At 40.9% G+C, this 26,383-nt stretch overlaps 1 protein-coding gene across 1 annotated transcript in view; it reads left to right on the forward strand.

Moving 5' to 3' along the window:
- The first annotated feature begins 22,710 nt into the window (after positions 1-22,710).
- Positions 22,711-26,383, forward strand: part of LOC126248681 (serine/threonine-protein kinase WNK1) — a 325,351-nt gene continuing 321,678 nt past the window's right edge. Inside the window, exon 1 of the mRNA XM_049949948.1 lies at positions 22,711-22,835. The gene's annotated coding sequence lies outside the window, so the exon portion shown is untranslated. The remainder of the gene's footprint in view (positions 22,836-26,383) is intronic.

The following is a 26,383-nucleotide window of genomic DNA, read 5'->3' on the forward strand; positions in this document are numbered from 1 at the left end:
TAACTGATGATGGTCGAAGTAGAGAGGATATAAAATGCAGACTGGCTCTGGCAAAAAAAGAGTTTCTGAAGAAGAGAAACTGGTTAACATCTAGTATAGATTTCAGTGTCAGGAAATCTTTTCCAAAAGTATTTGTATGGAGTGTAGCCATGTATGGAAGCTAAACATGGTCAATAAATAGTTTAGACAAGAAGAGAGTAGAAGCTTTCAGAATGTGGTGCTGCAGAAGAATGCTGAAGATTAGGTGGGTAGATCACATAACTAATGAGGAGGTACTGAATGGAATTGGGGAGGAGTGGAATTTGTGCCACATCCTGTCTAAAAGAAGGGATCAGTTGGGAGGATATGTTCTGAGGCATCAAGGGATCACCAGTTTACTATTGGAGGGAAGCGTGAAGGGTAAAAATCATAGAGGGAGAGCAAGAGATGAATACACTAAACAGATTCAGATGGATGTAGGTTGCAGTAGTTCAGGGCTTAACAACTGGCCGGTTTTGAGCGCGAGTACTCGCGTCTGCTCAAGCACGTGCTCGCGAGCAGCTGCAAGGTCGCGGAGTACGGAGTGAGGGGAGGGAGGGGAAATGCGCGCGCACGTTTGAATAGGGCCGCAGCGTGCCTATTGAATTCGCGCCGACTGTGTAACGTTTAAAGTACTACGATCAGCTCTTAACAGTCACTTCGCTGGTTAAGAATCATGTGAAGTCGCCGTTGTGTAACCCCAACCATGCTTTCACAGCTCAACCCCCATTGGGAGGAATTGTATCTGTTTACTGAAAAAGATGGTGTTGCAAAATGTTTAGTATGTCACAAAACGCTGAATTCTTTTACGAAATTTAATTTGCAGCGACATTATATATCGTACCACGCGAAAGACTACGGACGTGGAAAATGTGATTGACCAGATCGTGCACAGGAAGTTATTAAACATAAAAGGAAGCTATCCGAAGAAGATCTGGACGACGAAGAAAAATCAAATGAGGCAGCTCTCAGAGTGGGTTACAAAATTGCTTTGCTTTTAGCAAAATCCCTGCACCCCTTAACTGATGGCGATTTAATAAAAGAATGTTTGATGGTTGTAGCGGAACATTTGTGTCCATCTCAAGTTGAACAGTTTCGGATTGTGCCATTATCTAACATGACCATTATGCGTCGCATACAGGACATGGCAGACGACGTCCAGAGCCAGCTTGCAAATATCTGTTAAGATTTTATGGCGTATTCTCTAGCTCTGGACGAAAGTGTTGATATCACTGGAACAGCGCAGCTTGCCATATTTATTAGAGGTGTTAACAGAGATCTTCAGGTGAGGGAGGAGCTCCTCGATGTAGTAGCCATGAAGAACACTACAACCGGAGGTGATATTTTAAGTAGTGTTGAAGAAAGTGTTGAAAATATAGGATTGTCGTGGAATTCTTTAGTTTCAGTGTCTACAGATGGTAGAGGCATACACTAAGCTAGTAAAATTATGTGGCACGTGTACGTTCTCCTTTATTTGTTTCATTTGTCGCAGTAATAATTCGTGAGTGATATCCCTGCAGGTGGCCGCGGATTCACATTGACTGGCGGCAGCTGTTGTGTGCCCCACGTGACTCTCCCCACTCTCTGCTCTGGTTCCGGTAGTGGGGGGTAGCGTGCTCGCGCTGCTCCGTGCTCGCGCCTTGCTGCTCACAGCTTGCTCCGCGAACACGTATGTTGTGAAGCCCTGCAGTAGTTACTTGGAGATGAAGAAGCTTGCACAGGATAGAGTAGCATGGAGACTGTATCAAACCAGTCTCTGGACTGAACGCCACAACAACAACAACAGCTGTCTACAATGTGTTAAGGTAGTCAGCATGTTAGACATTGAATATGGAGCCACACTTCTGTCACTGCTAAAAGATTAGTATTGCTTTTGTACATAAACTTAATAAATGTTTATTATTTGACTCATTCTGTATTGCCCATATTATTTATGTTCTGGAGCCATGTGTTTACATAAAGTTGTGAAGCATGCAAGCTAGCCATCTTATGTTACAGGATGTTTGTTTCTTGCTTCCAGTGATGTTGGGCGTCATGAGGTTGTGATGAAGGCAACATAACACAAACAAGTTTTTTGGGTCCTTAAAGGGGATCTGTAATATTCATAGCATAATAAATCCTGGAATTAAAAGAGTGTCCGTGTGCTTAAGTTATATTATGTAAAGTGAAGTTAGAGGGGGGTATAAAGGAAAGGAAAAGGAAGAAACTATTGATGTCAGCTGCATCGGGACTTTAATCGGAGTCAGGGGCAATGAGTGAAAATGTGTGCCAGACTGGGTTTCAAACCCAGGATCTCCTGCTTACTAGGCAGTTTCGTTAACCACTGTGCCATTCATAAACAGTGTTTCTTGCAATTGTGCAGCCTGTCTGAGCATGCCTCCCAGCCAACTCACATTCCCACATACTGCCACCTATCCACAGCCCCATCCATGTTCTCCATGCTTCTTCTTTGAGGTTCCCACAGGAGGTTGAATGAAATTGTGCATCCACACTGAAGGTGGTGGATTCATTGCTCATTGAAGTGTCTCAATTACATGAATGTGTGGTGTCTGTTCTTTCAGACATATCAAAAAGAATGGACACCATGCATTCATCTAATTGATATGCCTCAATGGGGAATGAATCCACCACCTTCAGTGCGGATGCACAATTTCGTTTGACCTGTTGTGGGGATCTCAAAGTAGCGAGCATGGAGGACATGGACAGGGACTGCAGATAGGTGATGCTGTGTGGGAATGTGGGTCAGCCAGGCAGCATGCCAAAGTAGTCAGCACAGTTGTAAGAAACACTGTGTCTGAATGACAAAGTGGTTAATGCAACTACCTAGCAACCAGGAGATCTCAGGTTCGAATCATGGTGCAGCCCACGTTTTCACTCATCACCGATATGAAGTCCCGATTCAGCTGATATCAATAGTTCCTCCCCTTTCCTTTCCTTTCTTACCCCTCCACCTTCACTTTACATAATGTGTATCACAGCTGCAGATTTTGCATAGTGTCTGTTCTTTTGGACATGAATTGGACATATAATATATAAGAACAGATAAACGCTGTAACAGCCACAATGTAAGCCCACTGTGAATGCTGCTCTCAAGCACTGGATACATTACTTGCTGTTCTTAAACAGCTGCAAATCATTCTGACTGCTGTCAAGTGATTGGCTGCTGAAAAAAATTTGTTAGATTGACTATCACGAGGTGCAGCAGAGTACTAACCTTACCTCAAGTACTGTTCTTTCCCATGAATACTATTCTTTCTCCAAGAAATACAGGACTAATCACTATTCATCGTCTTGGCTGTGAGTGGTATGTCAGTGGCAGGTTTAGGGGCCATGAACAGGGGAGGCAGGTGCCAGAAAAAACTCAGGCTACCTGAACCAGCCCTGTGCCCACTCTACCTCAACATGTCTGAAGTGCTTTTTCCCACCAAAAAGTGAAACCTCAGCTGTACAACACACTTCACCTGCAACTTAATACTTTAGAGCAAACCACAGCTCATTAGCACACATGTTTCCCAGTCATAATGCCATAGATGCAGGAGATTTAGTCATCCCAGAAACAATGGAAAGAAGCACTGTATTGTAAGTGGTGGGCATGACAAGACATTCTGTTAAACAATACTGAATGTCTTCTCTACAAACTACTTAGAACAGATAATCTGAAAGCTGACTCATGGCAGAAATATATGAACTCTGCTGCAACAAATAGATTGGACCTCTTTAAGGGTGTCGACATTGAAACTGGTATTGACGAAATGAGACAGTTGCAGCAACAGTGATTGCAGAAGAACAAATTGGCAACTAAAGCAAGTAGAAAGATATAATTGTTCTTGCTCGGGGGGTGGGGGTGGGGGTGGGGGGATGTTTAGAGGAGCAGTGGCTCAAATTCAGGAGTCTGGTTGACCAACCACTGGATATATACGTAGCTAGCAGAAAAATTCATGATAAGAGGGATCCTCCGTGGTCTAGCCTTAAATGAAACGTCTAAAGAAATGATGACTAATGCACAGAAGTTTTAAAACAAATCATAGAGCTATAGATAAAGTGTCAAAGGCATGTGACCATCAAAAAGCTAGTGTATGAAACCTTCAATGACTACCATAGCAGAATCTTACCAAAAGACATCTTACAAAACTAAAAGAAATTCAGATTACATGTTAAGGCCACATTTTTCTGTCCAAAAACTCATAGAAGACGTAACAACCAAAACTGAGGGTACCAAAGCAAAAGAAGAGATGCTGATCTCTGTTTTTAAATGTTTTGTTACAGTGGAAGATCCAAGAGTACTGCTTCAGCTTAATTGTTGCTCCACTCCAAAGGTGAGCAACAATGGTGTTAATGGTAGTGGCATTGAGAAACAGGTGAAACCACTAAAAATGAACAAGGCCCAGAGATTGAGAGGTATCCCTGTCAGACTTTATAGAGAACTGATAGCTGATTAAACCTGTCTTTTAACAATAATATACTGTAGATCCGTCACGTAAAACACTGTTAACTGGAGGAAAGTGTAGCTCACAACTGTCTACAATAAAAACAGTAGACATACCCCAAAAAGCCACTGTCCAAGACCACTGACAACTTAGAACAACATTTGATGTCAAACATAATGAGTTATCACAAACAACATGACCTCCTCCATGCCAAACAGCATGGATTCTGAATCATTGCCCATGCAAAACCCATCTCATACTTTTTTCACATAACATTCTGAAAGCCATGCTTTCAGGCTCTAAGGTGGATGAAGTATTTCCCAACTCAAGAAAAGCATATGACTCAGTACAACCTGATCTTTATTAATTGAAGTAAGATCACGTAGAGTATCAAACAAAAATTTTAATTGAATTTAGAGTTTCTTGTCAGACAGAATGAGGCCAGTCATCTGGGATGGAAAGCTATCAAAAGATATAAAAGTAACTTCAGGCATGTCCCAAAAAAGTTTTTTGGGGCCTTCCCTGTTCATATTAAGAGTAACCTGATACTTTTTGCTTATCTATTACTCGAATGAAGTACTATTTGAAGCATACCAGCAGATACTGAATCAGATCTTGGTAAGATTTCAAGGTGATGCAAACATGGGCAGCCTGCTTCAAACACAAAATTGTGCACTTCACTAAATGCAAAAATGTAATATGTTATGGTTATAATACCAATGACTCACAACTGGAATCAGTCAGCTTATAAAAATACATGGGTGTATCAGCTTGCGAGGAAATGAAACAGAATGACCTTTTAAGATCAATCATATGTAAAGAAGCTGGCAGAATTTGCTTCATTGGTAGCATATTGTGAAAAAAGTCATTCTATAAAGGAGACCACTAAAAAAACTCTTATGGATCCATTCTAGAATACTCTCTAAATGTAAATGTTTTGTGGCTAGGGCCTCCCGTCGCGTAGACCATTTGCCTGGTGCAAGTCTTTCGAGTTGACGCCACTTTGGCGACTTGCATGTCAATGGGGATGAAAGGATGATGATAAGGACAACACAACACCCAATCCCTGAGCCGGAAATCGAATCCAGGCCGTTAGGTATGACATTCCGTTGCACTGACCACTCAACTACCAGGGGCGGACTACTCTCTAAATTATACAATGCATAGGACAGACACATACAAAGAACAGCAAGGTTGGTCACAGGTTTACTCCCATGAGAACATCATCATAGAAATGCTGAAAATCTTTGCCTTGCAAAGAGATGATGACAGATGCCAACTACCATGGGAAAGTCTGTTTAGAAAGTTTCAAAAACCAAAATAAAATCTGGAATCTGGGAATATACCACAGCTCCCTATGTAGGGCCTATTGTTTCTGCATGGTTTGTCTAAACAAGGGTAGACTAAATACAGCACAGGAGTCCTGTAGTGTTGGGGGCTAGAACAGACCTACAATAATTCCTGCCTGTCTTAAGAGGTGACTACAGTGAAATCCCTATTATGCGTTTCCATGCAGTCCAGACTTAAAAAACACAAAATTGAGGAAAATTCAGAACTGAGGAAAATGTTAACCACCCCCTCTCCCCCCCCCCCCCCAAAATGAAAAAAAAACACATGTAATTGGCATATATGATTAAAAATTGCAATCCTGTCCAATACTTTGTATAAAATCTGTCTAAGTGTAAAAAATTATACAATGTTTATACAACAATTTGTGGTATTGAATTTCATCAGTTCTTTAAAAAATCACAGATGTGTAACAGCAAGTAAAAACTCATCAAAAAAATGAAATTGGTATCTCCGTACAAAGTAATTGAGCTGTTTCTCAACACGCTATGGCTACAAATTCTATGTTCAAAACACACGTTTTTGGGAGATCATCCTTTGCACTCACCCAGAAAAAAGCAATAATTGATGAACACGTTGAATTAAACAAGAAACACCACAGCAGCCGAGTGGTTAAACCATAAACATAAATGTGGACATCTGCTTAGTGAGATACTTTGTCACCATTGTTGTTATTGTTAAATGCTTTTCTTATGAGCCGTACTTCATATGCTCACCACCATTAAAGTATTATTTCAGGCTTGAGAGAAACAGAGACGTGAAAAAATGAGTTTACTTCCCCAATTGACATTACAAGCTTATTAGGAGTCGGCTCAGTGAATTTGCATACACTGTGTAAAATTTAATTTTGAAAGAAAGCTCAAATGCTACTGTTTCGCTTCATGTCCTCTGTCACTGCTGCCAATCTTTACGATCTACAGTATGTGGTGTGTGTGGTGCGAAGTACATACATGAGTAGTGTATGTAGTTGTTGCTGCTGTATCATGTCAGATTTGAATGTGAAAGTCTTTACAATTTTCTGTTGCAAAACCCTTGTTCTATTTCCGTGGGACATTTCTGTCACAGCACATCATCTGCATGAAAAGTACATTTTCAGGACTTCACAAAATGCTTTCACCATTACCTGCACTCCTGTCACTGAAGGGCCACTCACCGTCTCCACACATCAAGTAAGTGAGCTCATTTTATTTGTGTTAGTGTGGTGTGGTGGCTGTGCTGGTTATTGGGAGACTTAATAGTTGCCAACCAATAAGAGTTCACCAGCCAGAAATAGGCGACATTTCATTTATTATGACAGAGCATATTCTTCAGGACAGCATTTGAATTTAAGAGGTTGGTGATTGATATTGGTGCTGAATACAGTGCATCAGAAATACATGCAAAAGGATGAGACTGAGTTTTAATTGGCACAAGAAAAGGTGGTGGTTGGGCCCCTTTGTCAGGTATTGGCTTGGTCCAAAACACTTGTGTCGACTGTCTTGTTTTTCAATTATCGCTGCAGTACCTAGCAGTACCTAGCAATAGTTGTATCATAACTGTGTGGTAACGCTAAATGTTGCAAGTTTTGTTGGCAACACCATTCGTGGATTACAGAAGTATTTCCTGTCTCACATCTCCCCTCTCCACAACAGCCTAAAATATTCCCTTAATAATATTCCCTTAATTCTGCCACCATTTGTAGGGTGAACCATCTGTCTTTTGAGCCACTTATAACTTGTTCAGTTGCATCAAATGACAATAGGAAGAAAACAGGATGACGCCAAGTGAAACATCGAGTAAAAACTTAGAATCATGGTAAACCTTACTAGGAAGAAATGTAAAATCGAGGAATTTTTAACATTGATCTTGTGGGTTTTTCACAGGGGCTATGAATTTATGGTGTAGAATCACAAAAAACGTAAAATCGGAGAATATAAATCGAGATTACATTGCAAAAGGAGTCTTATACCCAGTCAAGCATTTACATTGCTGACTTGGCTATTATGAAGACAACTCAGTTTTTGCTCAGATCACATCATCTTCAACTTTTTGGTTTAATTGCTTATGGTTTTCTTTTTGGGTTTGGCCTCCACTTTTCTAAACTTCACGGAAGTGCAGGAAGAACAGTTTACAGGTTGTGCAATCTATCCACCACATGCTGTGACACCATGCACCTACTATTAGAGTGGATTTATGACTGCATCCAATAACCCACATGGTAACTCTGTCTCAGGGGGTTGGGGGGGGGGGGGGGGAGCATCATGTACCCTCATGGTTGTAGCCCCTTACACTGCAGGGATTTCACTGCCGGTGCCTGAGCAGCAAACTGCCAAATGTATGCCAACAAGGAGGTGCCTAACCGACCTGGTGCAGTGGGACTAAGGACAATGGCTAATATGCTAGCTACCTTTGGAATCGTGGGGTGGCATCTATCGAGAGATTCTCCAATTGGAATGAGAGATGTCAGGGTGGACGATCTGAGTTAAATGCATCAAAATTACTCACACTGGTGGCCATGTGAACATGGCTATCTCAGCAGTTCGAAAACAAGATTTCAATGCAGCGACTTGCACTGAGGTGACAAAAGTTATGGGATAGTGATGAGAACATATACAGATGGCAGTAGTATCATATACAAATGGAATAAAAGGACACTGCTTGGCAGAGCTGCCTTTCACCCTCATGTAATTCATGAGAAAAGGTTTACGACGTGATTGTGACCGCATGATGTGAATTAAAAGACTTTGAATGCAGAATTGTAGTTTGAACTAGATGAATAGGGCATTCTATTTTGGAAATTGTTTATGAATACGGTATTTTGAGATCCACAATGTCAAGAGTGTACCGAGAATACCAAATTCCAGGCATTACCTCTCACTGTGGTCTTCACTTAATGACCAAGAGCAGTGATATTTGTGTAGAGTGGTCAGTGCTAACAGACAAGCAACACTGTATGAAATAACTGTAGAAATCAATGTCGGACATACGATGAATGTATTCGCTGGACAGTGTTGAAAATTTGGCAGTAATGGGCTATGGCAGCAGATGACCGACACAGGTTTCTTTGCTAACAACACGGCATTGCCTGCAGTGCCTGTCATTGGCTCATAATCATATCAGTTGGACCCTAGATGACTGGAAAATCATGGTCTGATCAAGTGAGTCCTGATTTCAGTTGATAATAACTGCTGGTAGGGTTCAGGTGTAGCACAGACCCTATGAAGCCATGGACCCAAGTTGGCAACAAGGCATTGTGCAAGGTGGTGATGGCTCCATGATGGAGGGGCCTGTGTTTACATGGAATGGAATGGGTCCTCTGGTCAAACTGATATGACCATTAACTAGAAATGGTTATGTTCAGCTACTTGGAGATCATTTGCAGCCATTCATGGACTTCATTTTTATGGATAACAATACACCATGTCAATGGTCCACAATTGTTTGCAATTTGTTTTGAAGAATATTATGGACAATTCAAGCAAATGATTTGGCCACCCAGATTGCCCAACATGAATCCCATTGAAAATTTATGGGACATGATCGAGATGTCAGTTGAGGCACAAAATCCTGCACCAGCAACATTTTCATGAGTATGAACAGCTATAGAGGCAGCATGGCACAGTAATTCTGCAGAGGACTTCCAACAGCTTGTTGAGTCCATGTCGCATTGAGTTTCTGCACTACACTGGGCAAAAGGTCTGACACAATATTAGGAGGTACCATATGACTTGTCACCTCAGTGTATAATAATTTGATGGCATTTTCACCACTGGCCACGCCATGGTATGAAGTCAGGCAAGGAGAAATGCAGGTAGATACTTTGACCAGCTCTTGGTATGCACCATAACCAATGGATAATCTTTTTCAACAACAAAAGTGCTTTTCTTTGGAAATATTGAGGATATGTTTAGCCAAGTTGCTGCAATTGCTATTGATCAAAACTTTGAATGATAACCAATCACAGATATTTCAGGCCTTTGAAAAACTTGGGGATATACCAGGAACAGTCTCTCCTCATAACAAACTCGAGAGGATTCAAGGCTTCATCTTCCCTCGGTACCTAATGCTGCAAACAGATGAAAAATTGCATGCTAATTAGAGTGGTGTGGAGCCCATTTTGTTTGTTGCATTCAGAGAAGACCTAAGGATAATATGGTGGTCACTGGAGTTTTTATCGTAGCATTTGATAGAAGAATTTCACCTCAGAAAGTTAAGGTCAGGTTTATAGGCGTGGTGTTAAACCCTACTTTCCTCCACCTACAAGATGCTTAAGGGGCCCGAGGTTTGGACACAGGTCCTCCATTTACTTATGAGGCTACTTGTGAGACAACTAGAAGGATAATGTATGAGGGTGGCCCTTGAAAACAACCCCTAAATGTATAAACTCCCTAGAACACCACCTATTTGTTCACTGACATGTTCAGTTTTCAAGGGAGAGAAGAAAATCAAGGAATATGAAATGCTTGACCACCTGTCAGATCAGAATGCGTAGAAAAAGTTTGAATTTTTCCACCCAGTTTACATGATGACGTCAAACTTTGCAGACACTGTGATGAAACCTATAACTAGCACAATGACAACAAGGTATCAAAAGCATAATTTTCTGTCGAGGGAGAGGACATTAGCTTCCTCTGCTCCCAAACCAACAGCACCAGTGGTAACCAACCCCCCAGCACAGTAATTTGTACATCTGTTGAGGTGTCCCCATCCCAGGAGGAAACAGACCAGCAGTCTGTCACAAATCCTTGCACAAACACTTAAAGAACTTGAGGTTTGGAGAAATTTTTCCTCCCATTTACTAATGAAGCTACTTGTGGAGCAGGCAGAAGGACAACACATGAGGTTGGACCTTGTAGACAATTTCTGCATGCGTAAACTGCTCAGAACACCATCCCTTTTCTCACTGACATTTTCAGTTTTCAAGAGGGAGAATAAAATTGAGTAATTGTTGAGAGAGCAACAGAAGGATGATGCTTAAGAAAGGTCTTCTTCTGTCCCAGAAATCAAGACAGGGAAATCCTCAAAGAAATCAATACCCCACAGCAACAAGAAGGAAAAATTGAAAGTGGAATCAAATTCTGCTGGTTTTGGTCGATCCAGTGCCCACCCTCCCTGGGGTCGAATCTATGAATACTGATGTAGAACCACACATTCAGATGGATCATGACTTTACTGTAAAGTAATTTGTACTCCTGTTTCCCCTTTGCTGCTTTGCCAAATCCCAGTCTCATGTTCTTTCAGTGGACTTGTAATGGCTACCATCACCACCTAGCTGATCTTCATCTACATCTACATATATGTGGTTACTCTGCTATTCACAATAAAGTGCTTGGCAGAGGGTTCAGTAAACCACCTTCAAGCTTTTCTCTCTACTGTTCCAATCTTGAACGGCATGGGAAAAACGAGCACTTAAATTTTTCTGTGTGAGCCCTGATTTCTCTTATTTTATTGTGATGATCATTTGTCCCTATGTAGGTGGGTGCCAACAGAATGCCATAGTTCACAAATAATGCATTTTGCCACTGTTGCAGTGTCTGAAGGCTTCAGTCCACTTCTTTATCAGACATCACAAATGCCTGACAACATACAAATAAATTCCATTTACTAATCAACCTGATTCTACCCACAATACTGTTTTCACTTCAAGCTGCAGCCATATTGTAGTCCATTTCATTGTAAAATATTAAATACAGTACCAGTATGTATAAAAATCCACTTTATAAATATAATAGAGGGCCATCTAATTTAGTGCGCTCGTGTCATACAATTCAGACTGCTGCCTCACTGCTTCCAGTAATCTTCCATTATTTATTATAAACTTTAACAAAAGAAATAATGAAATCAAGCAATTTATAAGAAATAACAAACAACTGATATCAATGACAACAAAACCAAAAACCAGACATCTGCGTGTGGCCATGTATAAGGAGGAAATGAGATTGGGGGTCATGTGATAAACAACAGACGGATGACATCAATAGTCAGATCTTATCTTCCAGAGAAACCTTGACAGTGCCGTGATGTGACAGGATGGCTAGTTTGATGCCACCGTTTGAAATGCATTGCAGAATGTTTTGACAGGACATGACATGACGTGATATGACGGCCAGTGTGAAGGCGAGTTCTCGCTGGCTCTCACATCGTGTCATGTCCTGTCCTATCAAAACATTCTGAAATGCATTTCAAGTGGCGGCATCCACACAGCCATCATTTCCCGTTACATCTTGGCACCATCAAGGTTTCTCAGCAAGAAAGTTTTGATGGCTGATGTAATCCATCCAGTGGTGATTGTATGAACTCAAAGTTCATTTCCTCCGAATACACAACCAAGTGCAGATCTCCATATTTCATTTTGTTCTGGTTTTAGTGGTTAATACCAGTTGTGTTTTTTTATTTGTTATTTGTTATAAAATTGTTTCGTTCCATTATTTCTTTTGTTAAAATTTATAATAAATGACGAAAGATTAATGGAAGTAGTGAGGCAGCAGTCTATTATACATGTAAAGTAGATTTTTATACATATCGATACTGTATTTAATATTTTACAATGAAATTGACTTCAACTTGAATTGAAAACAGTACTATGGATAGAATCCGGTTGATTAGTGAGTGGAATTTGTTTGTACACTACTGGCCATTAAAATTGTTACACCAAGAAGAAATGCAGATGATAAACAGGTATTCACTGGACAAATATATTATACTATAACTGACATGTGATTACATTTTCACACAATTTGGGTGCATAGATCGTGAGAAATCTGTACCCAGAACAACCACGTCTGGCCGTAATAACGGGCTTGATACGCCTGGGCATTGAGTCAAACAGAGCTTGGATGGTGTGTACAGGTACAGCTGCCCATGCAGCTTCAACACGATACTACAGTTCATCAAGAGTACTGACTGGTGTATTGTGATGACTCAGTTGCTCGGCCACCATTGACCAGACGTTTTCAATTGGTGAGAGATCTGGAGAATGTGCTGGCCAGGGAAGCAGTCGAACATTTTCTGTATCCAGAAAGGCCCGTACAGGACCTGCAACATGCGGTCGTCCATTATCCTGCTGAAACGTAGGGTTTCGCAGGGACCGAATGAAGGGTAGAGCCACGGGTCATAACACATCTGAAATGTAACGTCCACTGTTCAAAGTGCCATCAATGTGAACAAGAGGTGACCGAGACGTGTAACCAATGACACCCCATATCATTACGCCGGGTGATACGCCAGTATGGCGATGCCGAATACATGCTTCCAATGGGCGTTCACCACGATGACGCCAAACTTGGATGTGACCATCATGATGCTGTAAACAGAACCTGGATTCATCTGAAAAAAATAATGTTTTGCCATTCGTGCACCCAGGTTCGTCATTGAGTACACCATCACAGGCACTCCTGTCTGTGTTGCAGCGTCAAGGGTAACCACAGCCATGGTCTCCGAGCTGATAGTCCATGCTGCTGCAAATGTCGTCGAACTGTTCGTGCTGGTGGTTGTTGTCCTGCAAACATCCCCATCCGTTGACTCAGGGATCGAGACGTGGCTGCACAATCCATTACAGCCATGTGGATAAGATGCCTGTCATCTTGACTGCTAGTGATACGAGGCCATTGGGATCCAGCACGGCGTTCCGTATTACCCTCCTGAACCCACCGATTCCATATTCTGCTAACAGTCATTGGATCTCGACCAACGTGAGCAGCAATGTTGCGATACGATAAACCGCAATTGCAAGAGGCTACAATCTGACCTTTATCAAAGTTGGAAACATGACGGTACGCATTTCTCCTCCTTACATGAGGCATCACAACAACGTTTCACCAGGTAATGCTGGTCAACTGCTGTTTGTGTATGAGAAATCAGTTGGTAACTTTCCTCATGTCAGCACGTTGTAGGTGTCGCCACTGGCGCCAACCTTGTGTGAATGCTCTGAAAAGCTAATCATTTGCATATCACAGCATCTTCTTTCTGTCGGTTAAATTTTGCACTTGTAGCATGTCATCTTCGTGGTGTAGCAATTTTAATGGCCAGTAGTGTATGTTGTCAGGCATTTGATACGTCTGATAAAGAAATAGACTGAAACCTTCAGACACTGCAAAAGTGGTAAAATGCATTATTTGTGAACTATAAATAAAGTAATGTATCAGAGTTGTTTGTTTAAATATGCATTTATGCTAGGCTTATTTAATGTTAAATATCTCTATGGATTGTGTGTGAAACAGTTTTGCGGGCATCAGTGGTCAATATTTATGTGATTTCACTAGCTAACCCCACCAAGAGAGATGGCGCAGTGGTTAGAACACTAGACTCGCATTCAGGAGGACGACAGTTCAAACCTGCATTTGGTCATCCTGATTTAGGCTTCCTGTGATTTACCTAAATCGCTTCAGGCAAATGGTGGTATGGTTCCTTTGAAAGGGCACAGCCGATTTCCTTCCCCATCCTTCCCTAGTCCAAGCTCATGCTCTGTCTCTAATGACCTCATCCGTGACAGGACGTGTCCACTAGCCAACCCGAGTACAAATAAGGCACTCGAACTATTAAAAGCCAAATACGAGAAGAAAAGAAAAACTGGAAATCTTGAAGGAAAATGTACTGAAGGAGGAATGACTATTCCATAAAAATTTGCTCTGGACTAGCAACGAAACTTACTCTTGTTGTTGTTGTGGTCTTTTGTCCGAAGACTGGTTTGGTGCAGCTTTACATGCTACTCTATCCTCTGCAAGCCTCTTCATCTCTGAGTAACTACTGCTACTTACATCCTTCTGAATTTCCTTGCTGTATGCACCTCTTGGCCTCTCTTTACAGTTTTTCCCCCATGCTTCCCACCAGTACTAAATTGGCGATCCCTTGATGCCTCAGAATGTGTTCTACCAAATGATCCCTTCTTCTAGTTAGGTTGTGCCACAGATTTCTCTTCTCCCCAATTCTATTTGGTACCTCCTCATTAGTTACATGATCTACCCATCTAATCTTGAACATTCTTCTGTAGCACTACATTTCAAAAGCATCTATTATCTTCTTGTCTAAACTGTTTATTGTTCATGTTTCACTTCCATTCGTGGCTACACTCTATATAAACTCTTTCAGAATGAACTTCCTGACTCTGAAATCTACCCGATGTTAACAAATTTCTCTTCTTCAGAAACGCTTTTCTTACTATTGCTAGTCTACATTTTATATCCTCCCTTCTCCAACAATCAGTAGTTATTTTGCTTCCCAAATAGCAAAACTCATCTACTACCTTAAGTGTCTCTTTTCCTAATCTAATTCCCTCAGCATCACCTGATTTAATTCGACTACATTCCATTATCCTTGTTTTGCTTTTGTTGATATTCATCTTATATCTTATTTTCAAGACACTGTCCATTCAGTTCAACTGCTCTTCCAAGTCCTTTGCTGTCTCTGACAGAATTACAATGTAATCAGCAAAACCTCAAAATTTTTATTTCTTCTCCCTGGACTGTAATTCCTACTCTAAATTTTTCATTTGTTTCCTTTACTCCTTGCTCAATATACAGATTGAATAACATCATGGATAGGCTACAACCCTGTTTCACTCCCTTCTCAACCACTGCTTCCTTTTCATGCCCCTCGACTTGTATACTTTCTGTACAAATCGTATTTTACCCCTACCACCATTAAAATTTGAAAGAGAGCATTCCAGTCAACATTGTTAACAGCTTTCTCTATGTCTACAGATACTATGAACGTAGGTTTGCTTTTGCTTAACCTATCTTCTAAGATAAGTTGTAGGGTGAGTATTGCCTTGTGTGTTCCTACTTTTCTCCTGAATTCGAACAGATCTTCCCTGAGGTTGGCTTCTGTGTTAGTATTTTGCAATTGTGAATTATTAAACTGATAGTTCGGTAATTTTCACATCTGTCAGCACCTGCTTTCTTTGGAATTGGAATTATTATAATCTTCTTGAAGTCTGAGGCTATTTCACCTTCCTCATACATCTTGCTCAGCAGACGGTAGAGTTTTGTCATGGCTGGGTCTCCCAAGGCTATCAGTAGTTCTAATGGAATATTGTCTACTCCCAGGGTCTTGTTTCGGCTTAAGTCTTCCAGTTCTTTCTCATATTCTTCAGTCAGTATCATATCACCTTCTAATCTTCATCTATGTTCTTTTCCATTTTCATAATACTGCCCTCAAGTACCTCTCCCTTCTATAGACCCTCTATATACTCCTTCCACATTTCTCCTTTGGACTGGTTTTTCCATCTGAGCTCTTGATATTCACACAGGTGGTTCTCTTTTCTCCAGAGGTCTCTTTAATTTTGGTATAGGCGGCATCATCTATCTTACCCTTAATGATATATGCTTCTACATCCTTACATATGTCCTCTAGTCATTCCTGCTCAGCCGTTTTGCACTTTCTGTCGATCTAATTTTTTAGACATTTGTATTCCCTATCGCCAGCTTCATTTATTGCATTTTTATATTTTCTCCTTTCATCGATTAAATTCAAATGTCTCTTCTGTTACCAAAGGATTTCTACTATCCCTCGTATTTTTATCAACTTGATCCTATGGTGCCTTCACTGTTTCATCTCTCAAAGCTACCCATTCTTCTTTTACTGTATTCCTTTCATTACTTCTTGTCAGTTGTTCCCTAATGCACCCTCTGAAACTCACTACAACTTCTGGCTCTTTCAGTTTATCCAGGTTCCATATCCTTAAAATCCTACCTCTTTGCAATTTTTTCAGTTTTAATCTGCAGGTCATAGCCAGTAAATTGTGGTCAGAGTCCTAATCTGCCAATGGAAATGTCTTTCATTCTAAAACCTGGCTCCGAAATCTCTGTCTTACCATTATATAATCAATCTGAAACCTTCCGGTGTCTCCAGGTCTCTTCCATGTATGCAACCCTCTTTCATGATTCTTAAGCCAAGTGTTAACTATGATTAAATTGTGCTCTCTGCAAAATTCTACCAATTGGCTCCCTCTTTCATTCATTTCCCCCAGTCCATATTCACCTACTACTTTTTCTTCTCTTCCTACTATCGAATCCCAGTCCCTCATGACTATTAAATTTCACCTCTACTACTGTGATGGGTGTGGACTTTGTGTCTGTCTTTGCTACAATAATGTGTTCACTATGCCGTTCATAGTAGCTTATCTGTGTTCCTATTTTTTTCACTCATTATTAAACCTACTCATGCATTACCATTATTTGATTTTGTATTTATAACCCTGTATTCACCTGACCAGAAGTCTTGTTCCTCCTGCCACCGAACTTCACTAATCCCCGCTGTATCTAACTTTAACCTATCAATTTCCCTTTTAAATTTTCTCACCTTCCTGCCCGATTAAGAGATTTGACATTCCACGTTCCGATCTGTAGAATGTCAGTTTTCTAACTCCTGATAACAGCATCCTCCTGAGTAGTCCCCACCCGGAGACCCGAATGGGGGACTATTTTCCCTCTGGAATATTTTACCCAGGAGGATGCCATCATTATTTAACCATACAGTAGAACTCCATGCCCTTGGGAAAAATTACGGCTGTAGTTTCCCCTTGCTCTCAGCCGTTCACAGTACCAGCACAGCAAGGTCGTTTTGGTTTGTGTTACAAGGTCAGATCAGTCAATCACCAAGACTGTTGTCCCTGCAGCTACTGAAAAGGCTGATGCACCTTTTCAGAAAGCACATGTTTGTCTGACATCTCAGCAGATATCCCTCTGTTGTGGTAGCACCTACGACATGGCTATCTTCTATATCGCTGGGGCACACAAACCTCCCCACCAATGGCAAGGTCCATGGTTCACGGCGCGGGGTGATGGGGGGGGGGGGGGGGGAGGAGGAGGCGAAACTTAACCTTAAGGAACCACCTTAAGAAACCAAATTTTCATGGGATGTGATGGCTGCTCGTAACACAATTCTTTTAGTAATTCTGGGTGTAATTTTACATACTAAATGAAAAAACTGATGCTTCTAACTTCCTAAAATTTAAAATGACGATTCCTCTTCCTCGAGCCCCTTCTACAGTGAGTGAAATTCCCTTTCTCTGCCACGTAATGACATTTTTCTGACCCCACACTCTTTTGTTTTGTCTTCTTTCTCTAACGACCTGTTTCTGCAAGCTGTAAAGCATTTGACTCCAATAAACGCAGTTTTCGTACAAATATTGACTCAGCATTCACTTATATAAGCTACCACGCTGTGTATGTGTCCTTTGTGCTTAAAAACAGTTCAAAATCATCTTACAAAGATCGCAACTACCACGAAAAAAAAAAAAGAAAAAAGAAAACAGTAGAAGACAGCCATGCGAGCTGAGGTCACGTGACTTCAATTGACTTGCTGTGACGTGACCGACAGTGTAAGCAAATGTTGACAAGTGCAAAGCAGTTCTGTTCACACACAGACCGAAACTACTGCACAAACATCAGCACACTAGACAGATAACACTACATACACGCCCAATACGTTTCAGAGAGAAAGTCAGATACCTTGGTGTCTGGCTGGACCAGAAACTGACATGGGGGGACCACATCGAATACATTGCCAACAGAGCGCACGCGAGGCTCAAACAACTCTGCCCAATGCTCAACAGGGAAAGCACACTGAATAGGAGGGTGTCGATGTCCATATGCATGACACTGATTAGACCTCTGATGATGTACACAGCTCCCATCTGGGGATATGGAACTCCTACACGCCTGCAGATCGTACCGAACAAAGTGCTATACATCATTAGCAACGCTCCACATTACACACACACCGTGGATCTTCACAATGAATACAGCCTTGAAACCCTCAAGGAAGTATTCAAAAAACACACCACACGACTATATAGGAACTCGAAGAATCCGTTCATTCTTTCTCTGGAAAACTATGATCACAACCATAGGTGGAAGCATAAGTGGCCCAGCTTCAAGCGCTAATAGAAAGCACAGAAGCTGAAATCGTTATAGGTACAGAAAGCTGGCTAAAGCCTGAAATAAGTTCTGCAGAAATTTTTACGAAGTCTCAGACGGTGTTCAGGAAAGATAGAGTAGGCAGAATTGGTGGTGGAGTGTTTGTGTCTGTCAGTAGTGGTTTGTCTTGTAGTGAAGTCGAAGTCGATACTCCGTGCAAATTGGTGTGGGCGGAGGTTATACTAACAGCCGAACTAAGTTAATAATTGGCTCCTTCTACCGACACCCAAACTCCGATGATATAGTTGCGGAACAGTTCAGAGAAAATTTGAGTCTCGTAACAAATAAATACCCCACTCATACGGTTATAGTTGGTTGGGACTTCAACCTTCCCTCGATATGTTGGCAAAAATACTTGTTCAAAACCGGTGGTAGGCAGAAAACATCTTCCGAGATTGTCCTAAATGCTTTCTCCGAAAATTATTTCGAGCAGTTAGACCACGAACCCACGCGAATTGTAAATGGTTGCGAAAACACACTTGACCTCTTAGCCACAAACAATCCAGAGCTGATAGAGAGCATCATGACTGATACAGGGATTAGTGATCACAAGGTCGTTGTAGCTAGGCTCAATACCGTTTCTTCCAAATCCACCAGAAACAAACGCAAAATAATTTTATTTAAAAAAGCGGATAAAGTGTCACTATAAGCCTTGCTAAGAGACAATCTCCATTCCCTCCGAACTGACTATGCAAATGTAGACGAGATGTGGCTCAAATTCAAAGATATAGTAGCAACAGCAATTGAGAGATTCATACCTCAGAAATTGGTAAGAGATGGAACTGATCCCCCGTGGTACACAAAACAGGTCCGAACTCTGTTGCAGAGGCAACGGAAAAAGCATGCGAAGTTCAGAAGAACGCGAAATCCCGAAGATTGGCTAAAATTTACAAAAAAAATGGTTCAAATAGCTCTGAGCACTATGGGACTCAACATCTTAGGTCATAAGTCCCCTAGAACTTAGAACTACTTAAACCTAACTAACCTAAAGACATCACACACATCCATGCCCGAGGCAGGATTCGAACCTGCGACCGTAGCAGTCCCGCGGTTCCGGACTGCAGCGCCAGAACCGCTAGACCACCGCGGCCGGCTAAAATTTACAGACGCGCGAAATTTGGCACGGACTTCAATGCGAGATGCCTTTAATAGGTTCCACAACGAAACATTGTCTCGAAATTTGGTAGAAAATCCGAAGAGATTCTGGTCGTATGTAAAGTACACAAGTGGCAAGACGCAGTCAATACCTTCCCTGCACTCATATACAACCGCTCGCTCACCGATAGATCTGTACCTACAGATTGGAAAATTGCGTAGGTCGCACCAGTGTTTAAGAAGGGTAGTAGGAGTAATCCATCTAACTACAGACCTATATCATTGACATTGGTTTGCAGTATGGTTTTGGAGCATATACTGTATTCAAACATTATGAATCACCTCGAAGGGAACGATCTATTGATACGTAATGAGCATGGTTTCAGAAAACATCGTTCTTGTGCAACGCAGCTAGCTCTTTATTCGCACGAAGTAATGGCCGCTGTCGACAGGGGATCTCAAGTTGATTCCGTATTTCTAGATTCCCAGAAAGCTTTTTACACCGTTCCTCACAAGCGACTTCTAATCAAGCTGCGGGACTATGGGGTATCGTCTCAGTTGTGCGACTGGATTCGTGATTTCCTGTCAGGAATGTCGCAGTTCGTAGTAATAGACGGTAAATCATCGAGCAAAACTGAAGTGATATCGGGTGTTCCCCAGGGAAGTGTCCTGGGACCTCTGCTGGTCCTGATCTATATAAATGACCTGGGTGACAATCTGAGCAGTTCTCTTAGGTTGTTCGCAGATGATGCTGTAATTTACCGTCTAGTAGGGTCATCCGAAGACCAGTATCAGTTGCAAAGCGATTTAGAAAAGATTGCTGTATGGTGTGGCAGGTGGCAGTTGACGCTAAATAACGAAAAGTGTGAGGTGATCCACATGAGTTCCAAAAGAAATCCGTTGGAACTCGATTACTCGATAAATAGTACAATTCTCAAGGCTGTCAATTCAACTAAGTACCTGGGTGTAAAAATTACGAACAACTTCAGTTGGAAAGACCACATAGATAATATTGTGGGGAAGGCGAGCCAAAGGTTGCGTTTCATTGGCGGGACACTTAGAAGATGCAACAAGTCCACTAAAGAGACAGCTTACACTACACTCGTTCGTCCTCTGTTAGAATATTGCTGCGTGGTGTGGAATCCTTACCAGGTGGGATTGACGGAGGACATCGAAAGGGTGCAAAAAAGGGCAGCTCGTTTTGTATTATCACGTAGTAGGGGAGAGAGTGTGGTAGATATGATACGGGAATTGGGATGGAAGTCATTACAGCAAAGACGTTTTTCGTCGCGGCGAGATCTATTTACGAAATTTCAGTCACCAACTTTCTCTTCCGAATGCGAAAGTATTTTGTTGAGCCCAACCTACATAGGTAGAAATGATTATCAAAATAAAATAAGAGAAATCAGAGCTCGAACAGAAAGGTTTAGGTGTCGTTTTTCCCGCGCGGTGTTCGGGAGTGGAATGGTAGAGAGATAGTATGATTGTAGTTCGACGAACCCTCTGCCAAGCACTTAAATGTGAATTGCAAAGTAGTCATGTAGATGTAGATGTAGATGTAGATGTACTAGCTAGGGCATAACCACATATGTCAAGCTAACATACAGCAATTGACAAACGTCGGCAAGCCCCTGCATATCAGCAACGTTGACTGGATATACCAGCTGCTATTAAAGCCGACCACAGGCTACAGCGGGAAAACCGACGAGCTCGCCCACAGACGGACAAACAAATCACCCTACACTGTGCATCTGATATATGATTTATCAGACAAAACAGCGATGAACCTAACTGTTAAAGATACGCTGATGCTGACCGAGAGATCAACGTCGGCACCCAGTGCCAGCCGCCGAGTAACCGCACCGCACAATGTCAAAGGTATCGATAGGCATGATACCCACTACTTACAAAGCCTACCCTTGCATGACCTGTCACAGGCAGCCAGACATCCGCTACTGTTCTCTTACAACCCGACCTATCAGAGAGGTTTTATTCCTTTGGCTCTTGCCTTGGCACTTTTTTTCCTCTGCCCTTCAAACTGCAACCATTCGTTCGACTTCCGACCCAATCTATCTCCAGATGAGCACGTATTAATGGTTAACCATAACCAGACATACGCAAACATCGCAGTACCCACATCTTGCGACACCTCGCTTTAGTGAAAGCTAACCCTTATGCAGAGATGGCAGCAGACCTTTTGAGTTGGTCACCATGCTGGTGTGGAGGGGCTCCGCCGCTACTCATATTCTCTGTTTACACATTATAAGCAACATGTTTCTGGCAAATTCCTTGACTGACCCTAGTAAATCTTCCGACGTAAAGGCCAATTCAACGCCAGTTCACATTGACCGTCATGGCAACGTCACGTCATCGCACCGTCACTTCACGGTGTACCGTGACGTGACGGTGCCATGACGGTCAATGTGAACTGGCGGTGAATTGGTTTTTACGTCGAAAGATTTACTAAGGTCATGAAATTTGCCAGAAACGTTACTTATTATGTACTGCGTAAACATAGAATATAATTCCTAAAATAAAATAAAAAATTATTTAAGCAATTTTAATGATATTTGACACTAATTTTGATCGATTATATCGACCCTGTAACGAGTTTTATGATGATGACTATGTGTTTTCTTTAAAAATACGTTTTAAAATCTTTGGTAAGTGATATACTTGTTAAATAAGAGTTTGAAACTGTACGAAATCAAGTCATGCATATTGATTATTTCTTATTATTGATGTATGCATTTCATTTTCAAAAGGCAACTTAATACATTATATAGAGAATGAACTCGAACCAACGATATAGCTGACTTTGAAATGATCGACCGTTTGTGTAGTCGATAGTTGCACGAATCTTCTGTTGTCAAGTTAGTGTTTGCAACAACTTTGGTATTCTGTAGGGATTGCAGTTAATGATAGGTGCAGAGTGTTTGGTGTAATTTACGATCGTGGTTTGTTTGCAAGATTCTGAAGTTGTTAGTGTGTGCGACCGTTACAGCTTGGTGCTTAGGAAGAATCTGAGATCAGGATGACCTGTTGTCATTTGGTAATATTACTTTTGGAATTATTTGTTTTGTGTCACTTTATAGAAATTTGACATTCACATAGACAGTTGTCGATCGTATGATATATTCATAGCTGAACGTCCAATACGTTTTTGAGACAGGCGGAGTATGTGATTTTGTGTTATCGAAGGTTGATGTGGATGACTCCTAGTAATTCTTCTAAGCTGTTACTCTATTCTTTTCAACGCTTTTGCGTTCAGGCATTGTTTTGAGGCATAGTAAAACGAAGTAACAGCGATATTGTTATAGAGATTCAAAATTTCATTCTTATAGGTTTGTGACGATGTTTTTTTTTTCTCCTTTTACAAAGAATGCGATAACCACAGCTGCAAGTGAAATGAAACGCTTTTTTTTTTTTTCTTTTTTTCTTCAAGAAGTCTGCTTTTCTCTGAATAGGTTTTCGTTTTTGCCACTAGTGGTTGATTGTTTTCAACGCATAGGCGGTAAGTTCCGTTAGCTCACTGTAAACTTGGACTATTATCATTAACGCTTAGTATTTGAACCACTTGATCTGATAAGTTCCGCTTGTCAACAGCCCATATAGGAGTATAGTATTTAAACACGTCGCCGCTTTACTTTGGAAGTTGTCATATTTTAGAATTTTCTCATTTGTAATGTATGCAGGAATTAGTAGTATGAACATGTTGATTCTTTTCCGCTTTGCGTTGAAAGCTGTCAGATTTTAGATCTTGTCATGGTGTAATTTATGCAGGTACTATCTTGTCAATATTATGGATTCCTAACTCCATAGTTCAAATTTTCCAATTGCAGAAAGTATCATTCCTAGTAAATTTCCTGTATATTGCAGGTGTGCATTTTCGATGGACTTTTACTATGGGCAAGCCGTCTTTGAAATAATCGACCGTTTGTATAGTCGATAGTTGCACGAATCTTGTTGTCCTCAAGTTCAGTTGTAAACAACCTGAAAGTAACAGCGTTGAAGGGGATCAGGAACATAATTGATTCATTGGAGATTCTTTATATTCATCTGCATGGGATGAAAATCCTCTCCTTCCGTAGTGGACTTTACAGAAACAGACATAAAATAAGTGCATGAATAATTACAGGATCAATATAGTATATGTGACAAAAACTTGGAAGTGTTTGACGAAGTCAATTTGCGCCGAAAAGTCTGTTGTGTTGACATAAACAAGACCACAGAATCACAAATGCAAACATAATTTTTACTCGTTAATATTGCCCATTCTGTTCTAATCTTCCCAATTCAAGTGTTTGGAGGCTAAATTAATTAATTTGCATGTGTCACTATCTGTTTCATTATCGTGATTATTATTTGTTGAGTGTAACCTTCTCAAAGCCTGAGATAATGAAGTATTATGTTGTCCAGATAGTATTATGACATTATTTAGCTTAGTGGATCTTGAGAAGTTTTGAGGTATGGTAAAGCAGTTTTGTGTAATCCTGTGGAGGATTATGAAAATAAGGCACATGTCTCGAGTTTCCTTGCTAGTGATGTCTGTTGTAAGTGTGTTATGTTGTGTTGAACTTGATATGCTCGGAGCATTAATTCCTTATTACTTCAACTTGTGCTACAATCTGGAACCGCGCGATCGCTATGGTCGCAGGTTCGAATCCTGTTTCAGGCATGGATGTGTGTGATGTCCTTAGGTTAGTTAGGTTTAAGTAGTTCTAGGGGACTGATGACTTCAGAAGTTAAGTCCCATAGTGCTCAGAGACATTTGAACCAACTTCAACTTGCCAGGGCAGATAGTGTATTCATTGTGAGGGAAAGGTTGTGCTGAATCTTTTCTGTACTCATTTCATACATCTGCTTTCGTATTTGACAGTGTTGTTGGTCTAGGAGTGGTGGAAAATGTTCTCAAGAATTGATCATGATTATGTATGTTTGAGTATTTGTGCTAATATTAAAACCCTATTTCTAGGTATCAAAGAAATATAGTAAACAGGGTCAGAATGTTGATAATGTTCCTAACAACTGAATAATGAAGTTAATAGTTAGTTATTTTCTGTTGCTATTATTGATGTTATAAAACACCCTGTACTTAAAAGTATGAAAATGGGTTAGTGAGGGAGAGATATCACTTCTCATAGATTTACTTACTCGTTCACTTATCATGATACAAGATTTTTCATTGCTATAAAATTAAAATAAATGGATCAAATATACAGACACACACAATTTATAAGGATGTTTTTATGAGGATGGAACAGGCTGGTGGCAGTGTCCTTGCTGAAGGAACCGTCCTGGCATTTGCCTGTAATGATTTAGGAAAACCTAAATCAGGATGGTACGGCAGAGCAAACTTGAATGTGTCAGTGTCTCAGCAAATGCACTGCCTCATTCAGATGGTCATTAGCATACAATGCTCTTTTGTTCATGTACAATCTGTTCAAGGTAACATAATATGAAAAATAATTTTGCACTGTTTATTTGCATCTCTCTATACTATCACTCCACACACTGTGGACACCCATTGTTGATTAGAACCCTGAACATGGTACTATGGCCCATCTGCATCTTTATGGTCTCTCTTTGGTCATCTGAAATAACGAGTCAGCATTTCACATAAGAATTATGTATTCTCGCTCCCCTTCCCCTTCATAGTTATTGTGCAAAATACGCACAGAATATTTATCTGAGATTTGTAAAGCAGCTTTTCTGAGTTTTACTTTGGAGCTTGTGATGAAAAGTGGATTAAATATGGAGGAAATGTAGATTTCGAGCTGTGCTGTAAATGAGTCTGTCATCAAAACCTTTATTTCATATTCACATTTGTTGGCATCACTATCACACAACAAAATAGTTACCGTCAAACCTAACCTATACCTCGCACTATGTTGGCAATCAGTTTGTAACCAGATGATTTTTAGGTGGACAGCATCACACTTAGATCAAGAAGCTTGGATTTTCCCTTACCCAATATTGTGTTGGTTGGTGCTACAGTGCCTGACATTCCTATTGTGGATGTACGATGATTCTTGTAATCTTCCATGAATTCAAAATGTATTTGTTCAGAAGCTTACCGAATTCTTTACGGATACCAAGATTGTCCTGTGTCATTTTCTGTGTGTCAGTATGTTTTCTCCTGTGCCAAAACAGGTTTTTATTGGGTCCTGGCTTTAGCCATTTTAATTGACAGGCTGTCTGTCTACAGGATTCCTAAGTAGCACTTGGGATTTCATCAGTAGTTTCTGCATGTGAACAGTAGGACATGTACAGTATTTTTGTTTTACTGGACTTACAAACTTTGCAACTATTTTTGGAATATCAGTGTAAAATATTGCATAATTATTCACTGTAATGGACCTAATTCTGTATGTTACTGAAAACTGGGAGCATGAATGATATGGAATTTAGACCAGGAGCACGTCTTTATGCCAACTGACTTGGCTCCCAACAAGAAACACTAGCGAACTTTGTGCATTGGAAGGATTCATACTTTGTCTGTAGCATTTCCATTATTCCAGAATGAGATTTTCACTCTGCAGCGGAGTTTGTGCTGATGTGAAACTTCCTGACAGATTAAAACTGTGTGCCGGACCGAGA

The sequence above is a fragment of the Schistocerca nitens genome, chromosome 3, assembly GCF_023898315.1.
Source record: "Schistocerca nitens isolate TAMUIC-IGC-003100 chromosome 3, iqSchNite1.1, whole genome shotgun sequence".
Lineage (NCBI taxonomy): Eukaryota > Metazoa > Arthropoda > Insecta > Orthoptera > Acrididae > Schistocerca > Schistocerca nitens.